The 24,666-nt window shown below is 47.8% G+C and overlaps 1 protein-coding gene and 1 pseudogene across 2 annotated transcripts in view; both read left to right on the top strand.

Moving 5' to 3' along the window:
- The window catches only part of Idua (alpha-L-iduronidase), a 368,620-nt gene that overhangs the window by 132,917 nt on the left and 211,037 nt on the right, over nucleotides 1–24,666 (top strand). The window lies entirely within an intron of this gene.
- On the top strand, nucleotides 8,721–8,900 carry LOC135907974 (U2 spliceosomal RNA; annotated as a pseudogene).

A 24,666-nucleotide genomic window follows, 5' to 3' on the forward strand; every position in this document is an offset into this window, starting at 1 on the left:
GTGTCCAGGATGATGTTCGGTGCTTCAGTGCTTTGGTGATGCGATGATCGTTCTGGCTGTCGAGGAAGCCGCCGCTCCTTCAGTTTGAGAAGCGGGATCCGCAGCTGAAGCAGCTGTTCGCCCGCACGTGCAGTGCTCTCGATGAAGTCGGTGAAATGGATTCTCGTAGCTAATTGTGCTGCGTCAGCGCGATGTTGATGCGCTAACGAGGACGTTATTCGTAGCTGTGAACGCCTAGGTAGCCTTTGGTGTTTCTGCACAGGTAGTTGCAGGATAGGACCCAGCGTAGAAGCTCCGTGTTGTCCCAGCTTGACACGAAGGTGCGTCGTACATCCTCGTTCCTGGTACATCTGTGCAGAGGCTCCGCCAACGTCGGCGCGTCTTGCCAGTCGGCGATGCTCAGGCGTGGGGAATCCTCTGGCGATGGCAATCTTGGTTTCAGTCAGTAGTGTTGGCGTGCGACATCAGACAGGGTGAACTTCTTGTCCGTCTCGAACGATTGCTGCCTCTGAAAAATGGCGACTCGATGAACGAGCATCGGCTTCACGAGGACACGCGAGAGCGCTCCTTTCTCAGCGTGGAACGCCGCGTGTTCGGTTCTGAAGATGTAAAGAAAAAGAAGAGGCGTCGCAAGCTGCTCATTGTGTATTTTGCATGATTTCGTTGTAAAATTTGTTAAGTGTGTACTTGTTTATTGAAGAGCAACAAATGTTTTCTATTACCACGTGATAAAAAGGAACGCGCACACAAACTAACGAACAAAAAGAGCATAGCAATCTCTGACGTGGCCCTATGCGTCCGTGCATCGTCAACATCGACGGTGCTGGTCAGACGCCGTGCGGTCAGACCTTTGCGTGAGACAGACGTAAGACATAAGCCAAGAGAGACATCAGAAACAGAAAAAAAAGGCACACACGCACACACAAAATCTTCTCTTCTTTTAATACATTGGCGCGTCAGTTGGAATGCCTTTAGCAAGTCATAGTGTGCAACCAATTTGGGGGTAATAAAGCGCGTAGTAATGAGATAGCTGCCGTTGTTACTGCGGCGCTCTTCCCAGCAATCTGCAAATTCTTTTATGCTCGCACCAGCATTTTAGTGTGGTAGAAATCTATGGCACATGCGCAGCGTAGATTGAATGTTTATTTTATTATTCTCCCTTGACTTGTCGCTGACTTGGTCAATGAGATTCAGATGAATAAACGATGGTTCGAAGTAGACAATTTTGGATAATTTTATAAAGCTGTTATTATTATTATTATTATTATTATTATTATTAATAATATTATTATTATTCCTCGACTTGCTCCTTGTTCGTGTTAAGCTTCCTAGCTGTTAGTCCTCCTGCATTATCTTGTTATATGTCGTTGCTAAGGTGAATACTGGATCCTGAATCGGTGATTTTTCCGGGCCAAGTCCCTCAAGCCACTGGTGGCTTTGACAGGCCCGTTTATTGTACTTGGTGTTCCTTTGTGCAATTATTATTATTATTATTATTATTATTATTATTATTATTATTATTATTATTATTATTATTATTATTATTATTATTATTATTACTACTACTACTACTACTACTAGAAGCTGCTATTGTACCTCTACTACCCAGCTGTGCGTGATGATCAGTGAACTACCTGCCTTTGTCCATAAAGTATCCATTTGTGTGCCCCAAGGTTTCGCGTTAGGTCCACTTCTCTTGATATTTTTCATCACTGACGTTTTCTCAGCAATCTAGTAGCCTTTATTTCTTCTTCACGATCACGACATCACACTTTTTAAGGAGATTCACACTACTGAGGGCTGCCTCGCTCTGCAGTCCTACCTATCCTTCTCTGAATGATGCCAGTTAAACGGACTGACTCTAAATTCTTCTGGAACCAGAATTTTTTCGTATTCGATCGCGTGAAAGCTATAAAACCGTCTACCTTTATTCTGTTGATCGGGCGTTGTTTTAATCAGTCAACCAAGGAACGTCTATTGCTTACAAAGGTGATACGTATTGGGCAGAATATACAGAAGGAGGTCCGATAGCTCAAGCCTGCAAGGGAACCTCCTCTTTTGAGATGAATGAAGAGAAGTGAGTAACCAACAGTGATTATACTTTATAACAACTATAACAAGAAACAGAATACGGTAGTGGAAGGACCATCTACTAGAAACGAGGATAACAGAGGATACACTTTATTTTATATCGTCAAGCAGGTTATTCCACAATGTTGCAGTTGCAAATTAGGCTTTGTGTCATTGATAGTTACTGCACACTTATGGTAGCGTACTGTTGTTATTCAGAGCAAACCTGGTGTTATTGGAATGGTAAAGGGATACGTTGTCAGTTAGATTTATTTGTCATTTACATTATTATGCCTGAATAGTGTGGTATGGCGCAAGGAATTCCAATAGCATTTTATTTGACCTCATGCACCAACAACTTTTCAAGTCTGAGTAATCATCGTATACACTTCCGCCACTTAGCTGCAGACGTAGTCGAACCGACGTGCGATCTCTATGCGAAATAATTCCTAGAATTATTACGTGTTCTGTTCTACTAGCCTCTGTTTGACTGCGGGTTTTGCAGATCAGGACACCAGGGACTACCTTCCTCGTTCCTGCCTATTTCAGCACGCACTCACCTCTCCACAGAATGCACTGTTGTTTTCTCCATATTGATGTTTTTCAAAACGTGTTGTTTTCAATTACTTCCGAGCTTCCTACTTTTTCTTCAGTCTTCTTTCTAGATGTGCTCCTGTCCTGTCTTCTCATAGTTTCTGCCTTCTTCCGTAGATGCGCTCTGTCTGTCAGTAATGCGTTATTATAGGATTGTTGCTAATTATGGTGCCCTTTATCCGGTTATTCGTGGTTTTTCATTTTCTTTTTTATCTTATAACTTCGTGATTTTAGTTGCGATGGGACGGAACAACAGAGCATGGCACAGAGATAAAGATGTGGGGGCGCTCTAGCAACTGACGTTTACGGAAACTCCCCGTGTTCTTATATACACATCACTGCACAGCCATTTGACGCGTCCTGTGTATATTAGTTTCGAGTCAAGAAGCAAAACAATACTGATAGCCATCTGCGTAATTGCACTAGTACTAAACATGTTTATTTAATAGCGCCAAGTTAAAAAAAAAAGCACATGGAACATCGCACGATAATTTATGGAAGATCGATCTGTAAATACAGAAGTGCAGCCCTTCTCTGAGTCGTTCCGGTGCTCAAAATACCTCCACGAAGCCTGATAGACGCGGAGCAGCGCAATACGACAATGCGACCAAGAATAAGAAAGACCCACACACAGCGCTAACGTGCAACTCGGTGTATGCGTACGCGCTGCGTGCGTGTCTTATTCATGGTCCCTGTCACATTGCGCTGTTCCGTGTCTGTCGTGAATCTAAACCAACTAGCCAGGCAACGCGCCCCACAAGGCAACGTACTCATAGCATCCGCCCCGTCTGCTTATAGACTCGAACAAGCCCAGTTGCTCTACACGCTACCCGCGATTTCCAAAACGTCTGTTCGATCTAAAAAAAAAAATACACACGGCATATCCGCGTTTCATATTGGTGGCACGGCCATTTCCGCTGGCAGGGAGATAAACCTGAGAGCTTAATTTTTCTCTGCGGTGGCAATTAGTTCAAAGAGGGATGAAAGACGATGCATTCGGAATCATGTGCATGAAATGTATAATTTTGATCACAGTTGGTGGCATGTTACATGAGATAAATCAGCGCGACATTTGCGTCGTTTAAGACAGTGATTAACTTGGAAAGGGCGCCGTGTCCTATAATGCAGCTGCGCGCGCAACACTTTTTTACATCATCGTCTCTGGTATACCATGCCCTGTTCAGATGGCCACAATGTGTAACTTCTTTCTCAGTTAGATGCAGACTGCTGAAGACGATGGGTGGTTTCATAGATGCTGCGCGAAGCCGGTATGATGCAGCCTGCGGGAAGGATAACATGAAACCTACAGACAACAACGGAGCAATAACCTACACGAGCACATCCAAGGATTACCCCAGTCTCGTTAAGAGCTTTCCGCTTACTTCACACAATATGTCGCTGCCATTAAAGATCGGTGCCTGTCCTTTTTTGCTGTGGCGATAAAGTTTGTTCGCGTAATTAGGAACGCCTTTAAGATATTTTGCCATTACGACGCTTCTCTCTTGCAGCCGTGGACGCCACTCACGCGTTTCCTAACTGTACAACTATCCTTCCTGTGCGTCACTTTCTTCTGAACATCCAATGATTTAAATTGATACAGAGATATTGCTAAATGGCTGGAAAATATGCTCTGTAGTGCACACAACTGAAGCGATGGACCTGCGACGGTGCGCATGACGGACAGCAGTGATCCCATCTACGATAAGCTAATGATAAGTGCTTAATGTGACTTACGGCTACAGCTTAAAAAAATATCTCGGAAGGCTTCACGTCGAATTAAATTTCCTTTATTGTGCCTGATAGGACATATGAAGATCATATACAAGATGGCACGTGGCAGTTGTACATTAATAAATACAATGGTTCGCGTGCAATAAGGCTTTTAAAGAAACAAAATCGTTATAGTGAACCAGACTGCTCGCACACTTCACACCGTCATGAAGGCATGTGCAAAGTCCGAGGTGCACATTGCGTCCACTCATGCAACCACAGTAGTCGAGATCGCTCCACGAGCCTCCGCAGCAGGAACCCACGTCACGCACAAGAATGTAATAGATGTACGTTCCAGTTCAAGCCTGCCGTCTTGAGAAGCAGAATCCACGCCTCCGTCTGCTGGTTGCCGCTAATGGCAGTAGCCTCGACGACCATCACGAAAAGGGCTTCCATAACTAGTTGCGCTGCGTCAGCACATGGTATATAGCCGTGTGTTATCTCATCTGTTCCTGTTGGGTTCCGACCTCTATCCGACACTTCCGAAGATGAGCGAGCGAATAGCCCCTCCAGGAGTCACACAGTCTTCGTAGACACTCTCACCGGTCATACCGGGACCTGATGACGAATGTCGCGCGATGACCGTGATCGTGTCACCATCATCGTCTTCAGGATTGCTCACTGAAACAAAGCCAGGGGAAGGTGGTGGAGTCTTTTCGGTTGTAGTTTTTGGCAACAGTGGCGGTGTCTCCTCGTCGATCTTGCCCTCTTCCGCCATAGAACCCCTCTCTGTCTACTGTACTTCAGCAAGTGTCGCGCTTTCGAGGGTGGAGAATCTTCCACCTGGGTCGGCGCGCACAACTCCTCGCTGTATACCCGTAACCGGCATCGTTGTCGTAACACGACTGGAACGCTTTACACAGGAGGAAGCTGAGCTCTGACGGACCCGATGCGAGGTGCCGGTGTCTTTCGTCTGGCTGCGTGGGAGCGCACACTAAGTCTTCCACAACGTTGTCTTCGTCAGCTTCGTCATTGAATGACTGTGTGACGCCGTTCAGCCTGTCCTGCTCATCCTGGTCGACGTCTGCTGCATACGGCTGTGTTACTGCATTCAACCTCTGATCGTATTCTTGCTCCGTGTATTCTGCCATTTCGCCAAGGAAAAGCTCGAGGTTCTGCTTAATGAGCGGCGGCGAAAGCTCGATTGCGGCCACGACGTTCTTGGAGACGCATCTGTGGCTGGCTTCGTGGAGGCGGGGGATGCAGAGATAGTTACGTTGAAGCCGATGGTGGAAATGGTCGAGACCCAGTGACAGCAGCACATGTTCGCTCTGCTCGCCTGTCTCGAGCGCTTGAAGTGCAACCGCTGCGAGGGCCTGAGAAGTGTCGCCATTCTGCATTTTCGCAGCCTCTACGACGTTATCCTGGAGGCGCGCAGCTGCGGCGGCATGCACTTGCGCGACATCCACGCAACTGTTGTCAAAAAGGCGAGAGACGTCGGTGGCAGCAGTAGGAAAGGCAAAATGTTGAGGCGCGCCGCAGGATAGATAACGGTCCGGTGGCTTGCTGTGGAATGAGCTTACAGGTGGTCTTGACGTAGGCGGAGGTGAGCTATAAAGCAGTTCTGTGAATGCTGGAGTATTCGCGCTCAACGAGAGGCGAACGTGCGTCGGGGGTGGCCAACGGCAACCAGTCACGTAATTTTGGCCTCTGGGAGCCGAGAAGCTCACAACAAGCTGCGCGTGGATGTAACTAGCTGCGGCCCTCGCCGTGCACACGGCCCGTTGTATGGGCGCAGCAGCGCTTGGCCCCATGGCTTGGTGCGTTCCATTAGCTTCGGTGTGTCAAGCATGCTTGTCCGTGTGACAGCACATTGGTGATGCACAGACGCAGATCGTTGTTGCTGCCGAGGAAGGTGAAGCTCAGGCGTCGTGAGAAGCAGAATCCACAGCTGCTGGCGGTGGTTGCCGTCACTAGAGGCGGCCTCGGAGAACGAAGCGAACAGGATTCCTGTAGCTAGATGACCTGTGTCAGAGCGTTGGTGATGCGCTGACGGACGTTGCTTTTGTTGCCGGAAAAAGTGCAACTCAGACGTCTTCGGGAGAAGAATAGACGGATGCAGCTGCTCGTAGCCGTCAATGGTAATGACTTCGACGAACGTCGCAAACATGATTCCCATTGGAAGTTGCACTGCGCAAGCACGATGACAATGTGCTGACGGAGATCGTTTTCGCTGCCGAGAACGCCAAAGTAATGCTCAGTGGCCTGGGAAGGGTAGATGCATAGTAGGACCAAGCGCCAAAGCTCCGGTGTCTCGAGGCTTGTCACAAAGAGGCATCGAACGTTCTCGCTTCTCCTGTATCTGTGCAGCGGCTCCGGCAACGCAGACACGTCCTGACTTTCGGCGATGTTCAGGCTTTGTGGATCCTCTGGCCGTGGCGATGCTGCCTTATGTCGCTATTGATCGCGTACGACCCCAGTGAATCAGGATGACCTTCTTGTTGGACTGGAGGTTAAGCTACTGCTTGAAAACGGCGATTCGATGAACGAGCGTCAACTGCACGAGGAAGCGCGGGTCCACTTCTTTCTCATCGTTACACGTCTCGTGCTCGGCTGTGAAGAATTAAAAAAAATTCACGGAGAAATTTATGTGTTAGACCTGCCGTGGTTAGTTAGTGGCTATGATGTTGTGCTGCTAAGCACGAGGTCGCGGGATGGAATCCAGGCCACGGCGGCCGCATTTCGAGGAATCTAAATACAAAAACACCCGTGTACTTAAGTTTAGGTGCATGTTAAAGAACCCCAGGTGGCGCACATATCCGTAGTGCCCCACTACGACGTGCCTCATAATCAGATCGTGGTTTTGGCACGTGAAACTAAATTTTAGTCATAATTTAAATTTTCTTTTGAAGTCTAACTATACGTAAACGTTGTGCGAGTTGTGTACTTCCACAGAGCCCGGTGCATTAGCCATGTTATGGAACTTGATCCGACCAGTATAACCCCTTATCAACCCTCATCGATCGTTCGCATACCATTTTTCATAGCGAACATGGTAAGGTAGGTTTAAGATAGAGTTCCATGCCGCATTCCAAGCCTGTACCTTTGGTGGGAGTCGAAGCCATGACCTTTGGTGTTAATTAAGTTGAATTAAGGTTAATTTATCGAAGGTATTGCGAAACCACCAGTACATTTTCTGAGGGAAGTATGTAATGATTTATTGATGGTTCGGATGCTTGTTTTGAGCTCGTTCTTTGTTGAAACGTACGGTGTTTTGTGTGTTTTATGCGCGATTGCAATGAATGTATGCACTGTTCGCTTCACTTTGCTGAGCACTTGTAGCCTCTGCCTTAAGGGGGTATCAGCCATCTCATTTTTTGCTTGCTTACGGGGGTATGATCCATTCATTGTCTTACGTGACGGACCGATTTCTCGTTGGGTAGGTATAGAAATGCTTACTCATTTAAAAGGCTGCGGCTCTCACCTTTACGGTTTCCCTCGTAGCTCATTGTGGAGTTATGGGACATTAGTCCCCGTAGCTGCTGTAGGAAAGTATTCACGTGCCGAGCGTCTCTAAGCTCTTCATTGCTCGAGGGAAGCGGGAAAAAGTGCTGTTAGGCAATTACAGGCAGGAGTTCGATGCCAATCGGGCTGCAGCTTGGGGGGAACTGGTTCCAAACGAGCAGCTCCTAGTCGGGATGGCAGACGACGTCGACACGCCTAATCTCGAGGAGGTAGAAAAATAAAGCGTTGATTTAAAATCATTATTCTCATGACAAGGAGTAGTTGATGGAATACGGATATTTATCTCACTGCGTAATTTCGCAGAGAAGAAAGCCGGTCACCCGTACAATTGTAGTGCTTGTAGGATCAGTGAAAATTGCTCTACCTTGATTCTTCCGCTTCGCGGCCATTCTGTTGTCCACACGGTGCTTACAAATTACAAACCATACTTACCGTATGGTTTGTAATAAAAAAAAAACAATTCCATGCCATTCTGCTGTGTGAAGGTGGATGACCAGCGAAGCTGTGTATGGGGGATCGTTAATGGCGAACTCTCCATTGCCGGGCTTCAAACGCGGTATGCACACAAATGGAAGACGAGGTGCGACTAGTCGCTCATCCACGATGTTGAGCCTCGGAAGACGAGGGGTATACATACCCACGTATTCTTGCAAAACGCGGCACGACGTCTTTATCTTACGAGTCCTAGCACCTAGGACAGACCCGCACCTCACCGCTCTCCGAGGGCGCACACTTCTCCGCTGTAGTCAAGGCGATCATGCGTTGGTCGACGTCCCGGAGTGCAGTAGTGGTTGTGAGGTCACTCGAAAACCAGCGTAGACATAGCCGACGCGCGTCAAAATGCAGTATCTGTTCCTATCAACTTAATATCTAATACAGGTTGTATTGGGGCCTAAGATATTATATTCATGTTTGCAATTTGGCGGAGTGCTTAGCGCCTGCTTCACCTCCGCCGCCGTTCGGCCTGGTATTGCACTATCTTCGTGATCGGTCAAGGTATGGGGGGAAATTCTCGATCTGTACGGCTCGATAGACGAACTCAGTATTTCCAGAAGCTAGCCATATGGACCTTCGCTGTAACAACTGACGTATTTCTGCTTTGTTCCGCCGCCTGTCACGTTAGTTTAATGGTGTTGCGCCGGTAAGCTCTAGGTCATGGGTTCGTTCCCGGGAGCGGCGGCCGTAGTTCGGAGAAGGCGAAGCGCGAAAAAAAAAACAGAAAGAAGAAAGAAGACGCTCGTGTACTTAGATTAAAGCGGGCGGTGAATTAAGAAGCCCAGCTCACCAAATTAATCCGGAACCTCCAACTATGGGGTGTCTCATAAAAAGATCTTAGTTTTGGCGCGTAAGACCACAGAAGTTAACTGAACATTTTCTCCTGGTTACTCAATCAGACGACTCTTCTAGATACTTTGCCACTACGGCGAATTTCTATTGCGACTATAGGCGCTCCTCGCATGTTTTCTAATCCTACACCTACTCCATGTGTGTCACTTTCTTTTATTGAGATGTTGTTATTCCCTATACATTACGGTATGCAAGTGATCGCGTGGGGGTGGCTATCATAGCTGACAACAATGATGACGTCAGCGATAAGTTCATGTCATCGCGGTTACTGAGACTTACGCAGAAAGCCTAAAAAGGTATCTGCGAGATTCGCGCGTCCAATCCCGTTTATTTTATTGTCTCAAATAAGTGCAATGAATGGCAATTGTGAAGATACTATGCGACGACTACATTTACGTATGAATGGAAGGTGTGGGCCAGTTCTATTAAACAGACGAAAACTTTACGATCAACATCATTCCTTGCACATAACACGGCGTCATGAAGGAATGCGGAACGTGTGAGGCCACCACTGGCTTCCACTGGTCTAACCGCCGGCTGTCTCGGACGCTCCATGAGCCTTCGCAGCAGAAAATCATGCGACAGACAAAAAATACCGTGACTACGCTTTGCACTCCGACCCCGCTGTCTTGAGTAGCAGGATCCACACTTCTAAGATGCTGGTGACTGTTGGATGCAGAGTACTGAGCTCCCGGTCTGGCGCCTTGTGCAGAGCTGGTCACACCCAACAACGATGGTAGGAGGGAGCACTATGTCGAAGCAGCACAGAAGAGACACAGAGTTTACGAACAAATACAACCAGATTTGGGACGGAGAGACCATCGTCCGCTCCAACCTGGTCAAGAAAACTCAAGGCAGCAGGTTGCCTACACTGCTGAGGTGCTGCAGGGCTAAGATGCAACGAACACCGCAAAGAATACCGAGAAACTGGACCGTCGCATACCTATAGCATATAATGCTATCACTGGTGAATTCTAATGACACGAAGCACTGATAAATAGATCAGCAGTTGGTGTGATAAAAGGGGTATTATAAGCATATAGAATGAACTGTTGATACATTGCACTTAATTTTGTAGCTAAGAAAACGTCCTGATGCCGCAGTCCAGTACACAGCAAGTGAGAGTAACATAAGGAATTGTAAATAAGTAATTTCACCTGCCCCGAGAGAAGGTATTTGATGCGACCAACTATTCCTGTTTTGCGAACAATGTTTTGGATCAGTCTTATGTGACTATCTTAGGACATATTTGCAGAAAAGGCCGCTCGTTGGTGCTTAAAATGATAAACAAGATAAATGATACGACCGTTTAAAACAATATCTACATGGGAAAGGATTTCTTTGTTCTTTGGTCTCAAAATAATTGCCTTTATTTCGCTGTAATTAATCTTTACGCCATTCGGTAACGACCATACTGCTAGTTTTTGTAGTTTACAATTGCCATTATATCTGTACTAAAATTTATATAGGTTATTACCTGAAAAAAAATGCTGGTGTTATCCGCATGTATAATAAGTTATGCACTGCAATTATTACGTATACCACATCATCAATACATAAAGTAAACAATACATGACCTAATATATTCCCGTGCGAAACTTCGCAAACTGCCTTCATATCTCGTCACCCTGGTTTATTTATTTCGACGATTTGTTGCCGATGACATAGGCAAGATTTTGTTAGTTCCTCTGTGCGACCACGTTTCCCATAATAATTAGGCTTTATTATTCGAAATTTGTGGTTAACTAAATCACATACGTTTGTATTATCAACAAACATTCGAACTGTTATAGATTTTTTTTAAACGGTGGTATAATGTATTATTTTTGCTGAAGTATTGCCGTTTCTGTAGATTTATTGTTGCAAAATCAACAACAGCAAGTAGCTTTTCCAAGAGCCAAGTCGAGTCTCAAACTGTGCCTATAGTATTATGTCTGGAGCACATTGCTTACTTGTGGGTTAGTTCCGCGGAATATCTTTGCACACAGTGATTTGTTTCTTCTTGGGCGCCTACATTTTGAAACCTGAAGAGATGACCAAACAAAAGTGACCTTTGTAGGAGCGTCCACCTCTACGGAAATCGGTATGCGTTGGCCCGTCATGGTAAGAAATGTTGTTCTTGCCTCAAGACGCCGGGCAACGGGGCCCAACGCAAGGTGCATGTCGTTTTCAAAACTCACGCATTTAGAAGCGTGAGTGGACTGGGAAATGCTGACTTTTAGTCACCATGGATACGCATTGCTTGACATCAAATTTTGTCCACTGTGTGCGAAAACTGTGGTGGGAACGTACAGCTATTAGGAAACATCAGAATGCTCTCAGGAGTCGCCTGCACTTGAGATATTGAATGCAAATACACTGGTTGTCGCTGTCACATTTAATGATGACACCATTGTCTGATGCAGTTTTCTGAAGTCATTCAGAATTGCATCAGGACGCTAGTCAGTGGATGGGTTACGTAGCATTGACACAAAAGAGGACCTAAAGGCAAGGAAACAAACCAGAAAAAAAAAGTGTTTATCGCGACGAGTATCCTACTGATGATTACTGAATGAGTCCATAAATTCGTATTTCTTCCATATTAGTTGTGTAATAGACGTTTTTTTCACTTTAAGAACAAGTGTCCCAGAACTTACATTTTTTCAACATTTTTCTCATCATCTAAGCAAGCGCATTGCGAAGAATTTTTTTTCAGTATTTAGTGCGCAAACTAGGAAATTTACTGCAGTACAATTATTGCGGTTGATTGAAGCGTTATTGTTGCACAAAACATTTACTATCTAACAATGCCTCAAACTGAGCAAAGAAACAGTAAAAATTTGAAAAAAAGCGAAGATAATGATACGGAGCGAGCAGTATACTTCAACAAAAAGAAAAATAAATGCTGAAAACAACTATAGAATATATTTTTTCTAATACCTACCAATGCTGAGGGACCACTCTGATTTTCTGTAACTTAATTCCTTTCTCATTTTTCTGCCTATAACTATAGAGAAAAAGGGCCTGCAATGTGACCTAAAGTACATGGTACGTATAGGGCCTAACCTCTTCTCTAAAATAATATTATATAGCATTCAGCTAACCACTTTAAGGACAATTCGGCTCGCTAAAATTCCAACTTATGCGTTGGAATACGTATTTCGATAGGGGTGAAATACATATTCCGTGTGCTTAGATTTAGGCGGACATTAAGGATTGCCAGGAGGGCAAAATTAATCCGGAGTTCCCCGCTACGGCGTGCCTCATAATGAGATCGCGGTTTTCAAAAGTAAAACCCCCACGATATATTTTTTAAAAATCGGTCTTCACTGCACAATAGTTTGGTAGTAGTTGGCATGAAGATGTTCTTAGACGGGATGAAAGGATGTTGCTCACTGCGCGGAAGTGATAGAGCGGCAGTGGATCCAATGGCAAACGACGATGATATCTAAGATAGGTTACCGTGTCATGCTTTCTGCGATTTACGCAAGAAGCTTAAAATGATATCCCCGAAACCTGCCCGTCAATTCAATGCCGGCTTTTTATCTCCAGAAAACAGATATAACGTGTCTTGTTAGTTCAGTGAAGACAACGCGGAAATCTGCTGCGCATGAAACGCATGAAAGTTGGCAGAAAGCGGGTATTATATAAATATTTCCAGCAATTTTGTCATGACAAAACATCGAGCTTTATGCACACATCAGCGCCAGCATCACCCCTATTTGCAACGAACATGAACACACTGTCACGTACAGTTCTCCTAGGACTAAAAGATATTGCGGCTAACGGTCGTAAAACACTTTGAGAAACTTTATTTAAGAACTTTTTGCAAAACCCATCTTTGATTTATTTTGCTATTCCGCCCACGCATCCTTCATAAGAATTCCTCTTTACTTTAAACTGTCAACGTTAAGGTATGTTAAGTTCTTTCAGGAGATTAGGGAAGCCTAGAAGGAATTTCGTAAAATAAGCTTTTAAAATTTGCAAAGCTCGAGCAAGTAATTTGCCGCAAAGTCTGTTTATAAACTACGCAGTTCAAATTTTCCGTACACATCACTCATAACATGGCGTCGATGTTCTCCAAATATAACACAGCTTCCGCTCTTGGTTCTGTAAGGTGAGTGGAAAATTTGCAAGCATTTCATATAACGCCTCTCAACATGGGGAGAAAGAGCGTTAAGCAATTTTCACTCCGCTCTTAACTAACCAACGCATTTCAATATGTGACTGCAATGCACGCCTAATATGTCCCCGTTTCCCTTAGATATAAGCTGCACTGTAAATTAATTTACACCCTTAAAAGTGAAAAAAGAGTGTTAAAATCAAATTATGGGGTTTTACGTGCCAAAACCACTTTCTGATTATGAGGCACGCCGCAGTGGAGGACTCCGGAAATTTTGACCCCCTGGGGTTCCTTAACGAGCACCTAAATCTAAGTACCACGGGTGTTTTCGCATTTCGCCCCTATCGAAATGCGGCCGCCGTGGCCGGGATTCGTTCCCGCGGCCCCGTGCTCAGCCGCCTAACACCATAGCCACTGAGCAACCACGGTGGGTGAAAAATGGGTGTAAATTGTCTATAACTCACACCCTTAGAGTGTGATTTATATAGGCGACACCCTAAGGGTGTCAATGTTAATTGACGTGACGTGTAAATATTCTATAACTCACACCATTAGGGTGTGATTTATATAGCTGACACCCTAATGGTGTGAGTTATAGCCACATTTATACCCTTTTTCACTTTTAAGGGTGTAAATTATTTTACAGTGTGGCTGAATGATCTAGGTTTTTTCATGACAACGTGAGAACATGCATACAACGTATTCGAGCGATTCTGGTCACAATACGAGCTTTCAGGGAAAGTGGCGGGTTTCGTAGTGTCACCACTAATCATGGATTGCATAATTATATAAGCAGATAACTATTTTAGATATATTGTTATCACGGCAATTTTCTATCGGTAGCGTAGACAATCTTCAGGCGTGTTCTTTCAGCACACAACTATTCATCCCGTTGATGATGATGGTGATTATATTATGATAAGGATAATCCTTCGAAATATGGCATCTACCCACTATGAGGGACGTGCCAGAAATCTGGTGAATGTACGTACAGGAAATAATGATAGGAAATAATTGCAGGAAATAATGACGATGTGGTAAAGCGAAAGTTTGGAACAATCGAGGTATTATTTGTTCGGCGATATTGCACAACCGGTTGAATATGTGCTCTTCAGTACGCGTAAGTGATCGAGCGGCGGTAGTGCTCATGGCTGATGACGACGATGGTTTCATCCATAAGTTAGGGTGTCCTGGTTACGGCGAGCTGCCCTTTAAGCAGAGAACTGACATTCCCGAGACAGGCGCGTCAAGTTTTATTATTTCTTTTATTCCGTCGAATAGGTCTAGTAAAGTACAATATGGAAGAATATACGCGGTCAGTACACTGATACGCAAATGATGTTAGTGGGCTCCTGCTAACCAACAGTCGAAATGTTTACTACGAAGACTACCTCACACGTTTCGACGTCGTCCATTTAAGCGTAATCTCTAGGTCCTTTAAAGTCGCCTCGTCCATAAATATGGTGGGGCAGCCACTGCACCAGCCTGCAGAGGAGGAAACCCAACCGTCGTGGTGCCCACAAAACGAAGGATGGCACCACGGAGTCCTGAGGTCCGGCAGATTGAATGGGGGGGAACTATACGTCGGATCGGGCACTGGACGTCGGTGTCTTTCCTCTGGTTGCATGGGAGGGCACACGGAGTGTTCCGCCGTGTTATCTTCCTCAACTTTGCCGTTGAATTACTGCGCGACTACATTCAGGCTGTCCTATTTATCCTGGTTGAGGTCTACGGCATACGGCTGCGTTACTGCATTCAGCCTTTTACCTTCATTCTGCTCCCTGTGTTGAGATCCTGTAAAGGAAAAGCTCGGGGCTGTGCCTAATTAGCGGCAGCGCAAGGTCGTGTGCGGCCAGGACGCTCTTGCGGATGCCTCTTTGGCTAGTTGGTTGTGCCGAGGAGGTAGCTGCAAAGACAGCCCTGTGGAAGGCAATGGTCGGGGAAATCCTGACCCAGGACCAGCAGCAGATGTTCGCCAGGCTCGCCGATCTCCTGGGTCAGAAGTCCAACCACTGGGAGAGCCTGAACAGCGTCGCCATTCCTCGCCTGCGCAGCCTCTACGTCATCCTGGAGGCGTGCAACTGCTGCAGCACGGACCAGCGAGACGCCCACGCAGATGTTGTCGGAATGGATGGAGGACCTGGTGTCGGCAGCAGGAAAGGCAGCAGGTGCAGGTGTGCGGCAGGAAAGCAGTCGCGCTGGCGGCTTGGTGGGCATTGACCTCCCAGGCGGTCTTGGTTTAAACGGAGGTGAGCAGCTCAGCATCACCACGAATCCATGTGCGTTCGGGCTGCATGAAAGGCGACCGTGCCTCGGGGGCAGCGAGTGGCAACCAGTCACGTGATTTCGGCATCCGGGAGCGGAGAAGCGTACAACAAGCTGCCGATCGATGCAAGTCGCTTGGAACCAAGCCGAACACACAGCCTGTTGCAAGGGCGGCGGAAATTCACCGGATCGCTCGGCACGTTCCCAAAGCTGCAGCGTGTCCAGGATGGCGTTCGGTGCTTCAGTGCTTTGGTGATACGGTGAGCGTTCTGGCTGTCGAGGAAGCCGCCGCTCCTTCGGCTTGAGAAGCGGGATCCGCAGCTGCAGTAGCCGGTCACCCTCCTGTGCAGTGGTCTCGATGAAGGCGGTGAACTGGATTCCTGTAGCTAATTGCGCTGCGTCAGCGCGATGTTGATGCGCTAACGCGGATGTTATTCGTAGCTGTGAACGCCTAGGTAGCCTTTGGTGTTTCTGCACAGGTAGTTGCGGGATAGGACACAGCGTAGAAGCTCCGTGTTGTCCCAGCTTGACACCAAGGTGCGTCGTACATCCTCGTTCCTGGTACATCTGTGCAGAGGCTCCGCCAACGTCGGCGCGTCTTGCCAGTCGGCGATGCTCAGGCGTGGGGAATCCTCTGGCGATGGCAATCTTGGTTTCAGTCAGTAGTGTTGGCGTGCGACACCAGACAAACAGGGTAAAATTCTTGTCCGTCTCGAACGATTGCTGCCGCTCGAAAATGGCGATTCGATGAACGAGCACGAGCTGCACGAGGACACGCGAGAGCGCTTCTTTCTCAGCGTGGAACGCCGCGTGTTCGGTTCTGAAGAAGTACAGAAAAAGAAGAGGTGTCGCAAACTGCATACTGTGTATTTTGCATGATTTCGTTGTAAAATTTGTTAAGTGTGTACTTGTTTATTGAAAAGCAACAAATTTTTTGTATTACCACGTGATAAAAAAAGAAGGAACGCGCACACAAACTAACGAACATAAAGAGCATATGCAATCTCTGATGTGGCCCTATGCGGCTGTGCATCGTCAACATCGACGGTGCTGGTGAGACGCCGTGCGGTCACACCTTTGCGTGATACAGACGCGTAAGCCATAAACCAAGACAGACATCAGAAACAGAAAAAAAGACACACACACAAAATATTGGCTTCTTTTATTAGATTGGCGCGTCATTTGGAATGCCTTTAGCAACTCATAGTGTGCGACCAAGTTGGGGGCAATAAAGCGCGTAGTAATGAGATAGATGTCACTGTTACTGCTGCGCTCTTCTTGGGGGTCTGCAAGTTCTTTTATGGTCGCGTCAGCATTTTAGTGTGGTAGAAATCTATGGTACAAGCGCAGCGTAGATTTAGTGCTTATTTTATTATTCTCTCTTCACTTGTCGCTGACTTAGTCAATGAGATTCAGATGAATAAACGATGAAGTAGACAATTTTGGACAATTTTACAGTGCTTTCGTACCTCTTACGCTTTAGCGTTTTTCTCTGAAGGAGCAAATCTTAAATGGTGCCCTGGTATGGTAGGGGAAGTGAAGCTAATGCTGTATTTGGAAATTTATTATTATTATTATTATTATTATTATTATTATTATTATTATTATTATTATTATTATTATTAGTACTACTACTACTACTACTAGAAGCTGCTATTGTAGATCTACTACCCAGCTGTGCGTGATGATCAGTGAACTACCTGCCTTTGTCCATACAGTATCCACTGGTGTGCCCCAAGGTTCCGCGTTAGGTCCACTTCTCTTGTTATTTTTCATCAATGACGTTTCCTCAGCAATCCAGTAGCCTTTATTTCTTCTTTACGCTCACGACATCACAATGTTTGAGGAGATTCACACTACTGAGGGCTGCCTCGCTCTGCAGTCCTACCTATCCTTCTCTGAATGATGCCAGTTAAACGGACAGACTCTACATTCATCTGAAACCAGAATTTACTCGTATGCGATCGCGTGAAACCTATAAAATTGTCTACCTTTATTCTGTTGACCGAGCCAAGTCAGTCAACCAAGGAACGTCTATTGCTTACAAAGGTGGTTCGTATTGGCCAGAATATACAGAAGCAGGTCCGATAGCTCAAGCCTGCAAGGGAACCTCCTGTGTTGAGATGAATGAAGAGAAGTGAGTAACCAACAGTGAACCAACGTGAAGCCGGTATGACACAGCCTGTGGGAAGGATAACATGAAGCCTACAGACAACAACGGAGCAATAAGCTACACGAGCACATCCAAAGATTACCCCAGTCTCGTTAAGAGCTTTCCTTACTTCACAAAATATGTCGCTGCCATTAAAGATCGGTGCGTGTCCTTTTTTGCTGCGGCGATAAAGTTTGTTCGCGTAATTAGGAACGCCTTTCAGATATTTTGCCATTACGACGCTTCTCTCTTGCAGCCGTGGACGCCACTCACGCGTTTCCTAACTGTACAACTATCCTTCCTGTGCGTCACTTTCTTCTGAACATCCATTGATTTAAATTGATATAGAGATATTGCTAAATGGCTCGAAAATATGCTCTGTAGTGCACACAAGTGAAGTGATGGACCTGCGACGGTGCGCATGACGGACAGCAGTGATCCCATCTACGATAAGCTAATGATAAGTGCTTACTGCGACTTACGGCTACAGCTAAAAAAATGTCTCGGAAGGCTTCACGTCGAATTAAATGTCCTTTATTGTGCCTGATAGGACATATGAAGATCATATAAAAAATGCTACGTGACAGTTCTACATTAATAATTACAACGGTTCATGTGCAATAATGCTTTTAAAGAGACAAAATCGTTATGATCAACGAGACTGTTCGCACACTTCACACCGTCATGAAGGCATGTGCAAAGTGCGAGGCGCACATTGCGTCGACTCATCCAACCAGAGTAGTCGAGATCGCTCCATGAGCCCCCGCAGCAGGAACCCACGTCACGCACAAGAATGCAATAGATGTACGTTCCACTCCAAGCCTGCCATCTTGAGAAGCAGAATCCATGCCTCCATCTGCTGGTTGCCGCTACTGGCAGTGGCCTCGACGACCATCACGAAAAGGGTTTCCATAACTAGTTGCGCTGCGACGGGACATGGTATATAGCCGTGTGTCAGCTCCTCTGTTCCTGTTGGGTTCCGACCTCTTTCGGACACTTCCGAAGATGAGCGAGCGAATAGCGCCTCCAGGTGTCACACAGTCTTCGTAGACACTCACACCGGTCATACCGGGACCTGATGACGAATGTCGCGCGGTGGCCGTGATCGTGTCACCATCATCGTCTTCAGGATCGTTAGCTGAAACAAAGCCAGGGGAAGGTGGCGGAGTCTCCTCGGTTGTAGTTTTTGGTGAAGTGGTGGTGTCTCCTCGTCGATCTTGCCCTCTTCCGCCATAGAACCCCTCTCTGTCTACTGTACTTCAGCAAGTGTCGCGCTTTCGAGGGTGGAGAATCGTCCATCTGAGTCGGCGCGCACAACTCCTCGCTGTATACCCGTCACCGGCATCGTTGTCATAACACGGCTGGAACGCTTTCCACAGCACGAAGCTGAGCTCTGACGGACCCGACGCGAGGTGCCGGTGTCTTTCGTCTGGCTGCGTGGGAGCGCACACTAAGTCTTCCACCAAGTCGTCTTCGTCAGCTTCGTCGAATGACTGCGTGACGGCGTTCAGCCTGTCGTGCTCATCCTGGTCGACGTCTGCTGCATACGGCTGTGTTACTGCGTTCAACCTCTGATCGTATTCTTGCTCCGTGTATTCTGCCATTTCGCCAAGGAAAAGCTCGAGGCTCTGCCTAATGAGCGGCGGCGAAAGCTCCATTGCGGCTACGACGTTCTTGCAGACGCATCTGTGGCTGGCTTCGTGGAGGCTGGGGATGCAGAGATAGTTACGTTGAAGCCGATGGTGGAAATGGTCGAGACCCAGTGACAGCAGCAGATGTTCGCTCAGCTCGCCTGTCTCGAGCGCCAGAAGTGCAACCGCTGCGAGGGCCTGAGCAGTGTCGCCATTTTGCATTTTCGCAGCCTCGACGACGTCATCCTGGCGACGCGCAACTGCTGCGGCATGGACTTGCGCGACCTCCTCGCAACTGTTGTCAAAAAGGCGAGAGACGTCGGTGGCAGCAGCAGGAAAGGCAAAATGTTGAGGCGCGCCGCAGGATAGATTCCGGTCCGGCGGCTTGCTGTGGAATGAGCTTACAGGTGCTCTTGACGTAGGCGGAGGCGAGCTAGAAAGCAGTTCTGTGAATGCTGGAGTATTTTTGCTCAACGAGAGGCGAACGTGCGTCGGGTATGAGCAACGACAACCAGTCACGTCATTGTGGCATTTGTGCGCCGAGAAGCTCACAACAAGCACCGGTTGGATATAACTAGCTGCGGCCCACGCCGTGGACACGGCCTCTTGTTTGGGCCGCAGCAGCGCTTGGCCCCATGGCTTGGTGCGTTCCGATAGCTTCGGAGTGTCAAGCATGCTTGTCGATGTGGCAGCACGTTGGTGATGCGCAGACGCAGATCGTTGTTGCTGCCGAGGTAGGCGAAGCTCAGGCGTCGTGAGAAGCAGAATCCACAGCTGCTGACGGTGGTTGCCGTCACTAGAGGTGCCCTCGGAGAAGGAAGCGAACAGGATTCCTGTAGCTAGATGGCCTGCGTCATAGCGTTGGTGACGCGTTGACGGACGTTGCGTTTGTTGCCGGAGAAAGTGCAACTCAGACGTCTTCGGGAGCAGAATAGACGGATGCAGCTGCTCGTAGCCGTCAATGGTAATGACTTCGACGAACGTCGCAAACATGATTCCCATTGGAAGTTGCACTGCGCAAGCACGATGACAATGTGCTGACGGAGATCGTTTTCGCTGCCGAGAACGCCAAAGTAGTGCTCAGTGGCCTGGGATGGGTAGATGCATAGTAGGACCAAGCGCCAACGCTTCGGTGTCTCGCGGCTTGTCATAAAGAGGCATCGAACGTTCTCGCTTCTCCTGTATCTGTGCAGCGGCTCCGGCAACGCAGACACGTCCTGACATTCGGCGATATTCAGGCTTTGTGGATCCTCTGGCCGTGGCGATGCTGCCTTATGTCGCTATTGATCGCGCGCGACCCCAGTGAATCAGGATGATCTTCTTGTTAATAATAATAATAATAATAATATTTGGGGTTTTACGTGCCAAAACCACTTTCTGATTATGTTCTGATCTTCTTGTTGGACAGGAGCTTAAGCTACTGCTTGAAAACGGCGATTCGATGAACGAGCGTCAACTGCACGAGGACGCGCGGGGCCACTTCTTCCTCATCGTTCCACGTCTCGTGCTCGGCTGTGAAGAAGTAAAAAAATTCACGCACAAATTTATGTGTAATGCTATGTTCAGACTACGTTCGTAAGGCGCCGGTTTTTCGTAACATGCGTAGGCGGAAGCGCAACAAGCGTATGCGTCTAGTTCAGACTGCGAACGTAAAGGTACCAACGTGCGCAATTCACGCAAAAAGCGTGGGTGAGAGTGTTAAAGGGTCGGCAACATTTACGACTATGATATTACGACCGTTGCGACACAGCCAATAACCGATAAGCTTTCAGTTTTCAACAACCGGTGACGACACTCCCGTTCTCCCGTCTGCAGACGGCTCCGGGCGCGGGAAGTGTCATTCCGCTATTCCGTGCGCACGATCAGGTTGGCTGTGTTCGTGAAAATTTGTGCAGTGCGCCTTGCGAGACTGTTTTCAGTTGATCTGGTTTATCCGCCGAGGAAATCGATGGCCACAGATGCGTGCTCCGAACTTCGATGGGTGGTCTCACTAGGTTTTCAAGGAAGCGGAACTGCTGGGACGATATGCGCATGAAGTTATGAAACATCACAGCGTCACCAACTCGGAGCTTGGCGAAAAGGTTGTGAAAATCGCCGTCCACGGCCCTGTCGAGAAATACTTGCCGCTCCCAAACCCTTCTGCGTCACCTCCGTGGTCTTTGTGCGATTGAATACATGACTATAAGTTTGTATTGAGCGTGAATTTTTTCGATCTCGGCCAGCGCTTGCATGTTGACAGGAGCCATATTGGACCACTGGTGACGTCGATTCTGCAGCTCCAAATTTGATTGGCCTGTTGTAAAAGCCGTAATTTACGCAGCAGTAAATGTGAACAAAGGTGCCGGCTTAACTGCCGTAACTTTTTTTACAGCCGTTACGTTCGATACGCCGAAAGAGCAGTTACGCGCGTTACGACCGTAGTGTGAACATAGCTTTAGACCCGCCGTGGTTTGTTAGTGGCTATGATGTTGTACTGCTAAGCACGAGGTCGCGGGGTGGAATCCAGGCCACGGCGGCCGCATTTCGAGGGGGCTAAATACGAAAACACCCGTGTACTTATATTTAGGTGCACGTTAAAGAAACCCACGTTGTCCAAATATCCGTAGTGCCCCACTACGATGTGCCTCATAATCAGATCGTGGTTTTGGCGCGTGAAACTAAACTTTAGTCATAATTTAAATTTTCTTTTGTTGTCCAAGTATACGTAAGCGTTGTGCGATTTGTGCATTTCCACAGAGCCCCTTGCATTAGCCATGTTATGGAACTTGATTCGACCAGTATTATCCCTTATCAACCCTCATCGATCGTTCGCATACCATTTTTCATAGCGAACATGATAAGGTAGGTTTAAGATAGAGTTCCATACCGCAGTCCAAGCCTGTACCTTTGGTGGAAGTCGAAGCCATGACCTTTGGTGGTAATTCAGGTGAATTAAGGTTAATTTATCGAAGCTATTGCGAAACCACTAGTGCATTTTCTGAGGGAGGTACATAATGATTTATTGATGGTTCGGATGCTTGTTTTGAGCTTGTTCTTTGTTGAAAGATGCGGTGTTTTGTGTGTTTTGTGCGCGAGTGCAATGAATGTATGCACTGTTCCCTTCAGTTAGCTGAGCACTTGTAGCCTCTGCCTTAAGGGGGTATGAGCCATTTCATTTTTTGCTTGCTTACGTGTGTATGAGCCATTCATTGTCTTACGTGATGGACTGATTTCGCGTTGGGTAGGTATAGAAATGCTTACTCATTTAAAAGGCTACGGTGCTCACCGCTACGGTTTCCCTCGTAATTCATTGTGGAGTTTTGGGACGTTAAACCCCGTAGCTGCTGTAGGAAACCATTCATGCGCCAAGCTTCTCAACGCTCTGCATAGCTGGAGGGAAGCGGGAAAAAGTGCTGTTGCAATTACAGGCAAGAGTTCGATGCCAATCGGGCTGCAGCATGGGGGGAACTGGTTGCAAACAAGCAGCTCCTATTCGGTATGACAGACGACGTCGACACGCCTAAATTCGAGGAGGTAGAAAAATAAAGCGTCGATTTAAAATCATTATTCTCAATGATATGCGTGAAGAGTGCGCGATCCGTCTCGTGCAGGCGTACGCGATAAGCCGCATAACGTATGTTGCCCCCTACCTGAGGTGGATCGGGTCCGAAAAAAACAAAGTCGAATGCATGATCCGAAAGGCTTTGAAGAGGGCGATCGGCGTTCCACTCAACGCGAGCACCGACAAGTTTCTAGAACTCGGAGTTCACAACTCTCTCAACGAGTTAATCAAGGCGCACGACATTGCGCAATACGAACGATTATCCAGGTTAAAGGCAGGTCGATGCATCCTCGAGTCGCTCAGCATCGCGTACCACACTCAGCATGGAGAAAAGATGGCGGTTCCCGCCTCTGTTCGCGACCGCCTGACCATCCCGCCGCTTCCCAAGAGCATGCACCCTACGCACCACACCGGGAGACGCAACAAACGAGCAAGCGACCTACAGAAGAAGTTTGGTAACAGCAACGAGGCGGTGTACGTAGACGCGGCGCGATATGGAGGAGGGAGAAGCGCGCACGTGATAGCGGTTGTAGACCGCTCGGGTAGGTGCCTCGCGAGCGCCACGGTGACCACGGGACACACGGAAGCGGCCGAAGAAGCCGCGATAGCCCTAGCGCTCGTCGCGGTGCCGAACGCTGCGATCGTGATCAGCGACTCGCAGGCGGCAATCCGCGGCTTCGCGCGCGGTCGTGTCTCGCGGGAAGCGGCCCGCATACTCCAAATTTCTGACGACGGCGACTCGTCATCGCCCTCGCAACCCCAAAATTCTACGGTCTTCCTCCTCTGGACCCCGGCACACACCGATGTTCCGCTAGCGGGAAACGAGGCGGCCCACGCCACGGCTCGAGGTCTCACACGCCGAGCCGCCGCTGATTATGAGGCCGCCTCCGCCCCCGCGAGCGGGGCATCGGATCTGCCGGATCGGGACACTACAACAGAAACACAGCAACAAGAAACACACTGGGCGTGGGGCGATCGCCTAACCACGTTCAGAGACCTCACCCAACACTACAGACTCGAAAGACGCAGATTCCCGCCACCGCACGATAAACTGAACAGGAACGAGGCCGTGACGTTACGCTTGCTCCAAACACACACCTACCCTAGCCCCGCTATCTTACACCACTGCTATCCGCGTTTGTACCCAACAGACGCGTGTAAAACATGCGGACGCAGAGCAACGCTGCGACACATGCCCTGGGAGTGTACCGGCAACAACGGTAATCAAAGCAGCTCCGTTGGCGACGCGTCCATAATCGCGGCTGTTGCCAGAGTAGAAGGCTCGAGCTCCGTTCTTCCCGACGCCGCCCCGGATGCGGGAGCCGCCGGGGACTTTCTCCGTAGGCGTCGCCGCCGCTGGGAGGCGGCTATCAGAAGTTCAGAGCTGGCAGACCAGCTCTGGGCCGTCCGGCAAGCCGAAGATGCCGCTCGAGTCCAAGAACTTCGAGCCGTCACCCGAGGCCACCACATCAAGAACTGCATCAAGAACTGCTTTACTAAAGTTTCTTCTTCTTCTTCTCATGACGAGGAATATTTGAGGGAGTATGGATATTTATCTTTCTGCTTAATTTCGCAGAGAACAAAGCCAGTCACTCGCACAATTGCAGTGCTTGTAGGATCAGTGAAAATGGCTCTACCTTGATTCTTCCGCTTCGCGGCCATTCTGTTGTCCACACGGTGCATGAGAACATCAGGAAAAAATACATCAGCCTCGTTGGGAAGCTTTAGA

This window comes from Dermacentor albipictus, chromosome 1 (assembly GCF_038994185.2).
Source record: "Dermacentor albipictus isolate Rhodes 1998 colony chromosome 1, USDA_Dalb.pri_finalv2, whole genome shotgun sequence".
In the NCBI taxonomy this organism is placed as follows: Eukaryota; Metazoa; Arthropoda; class Arachnida; order Ixodida; family Ixodidae; genus Dermacentor; species Dermacentor albipictus.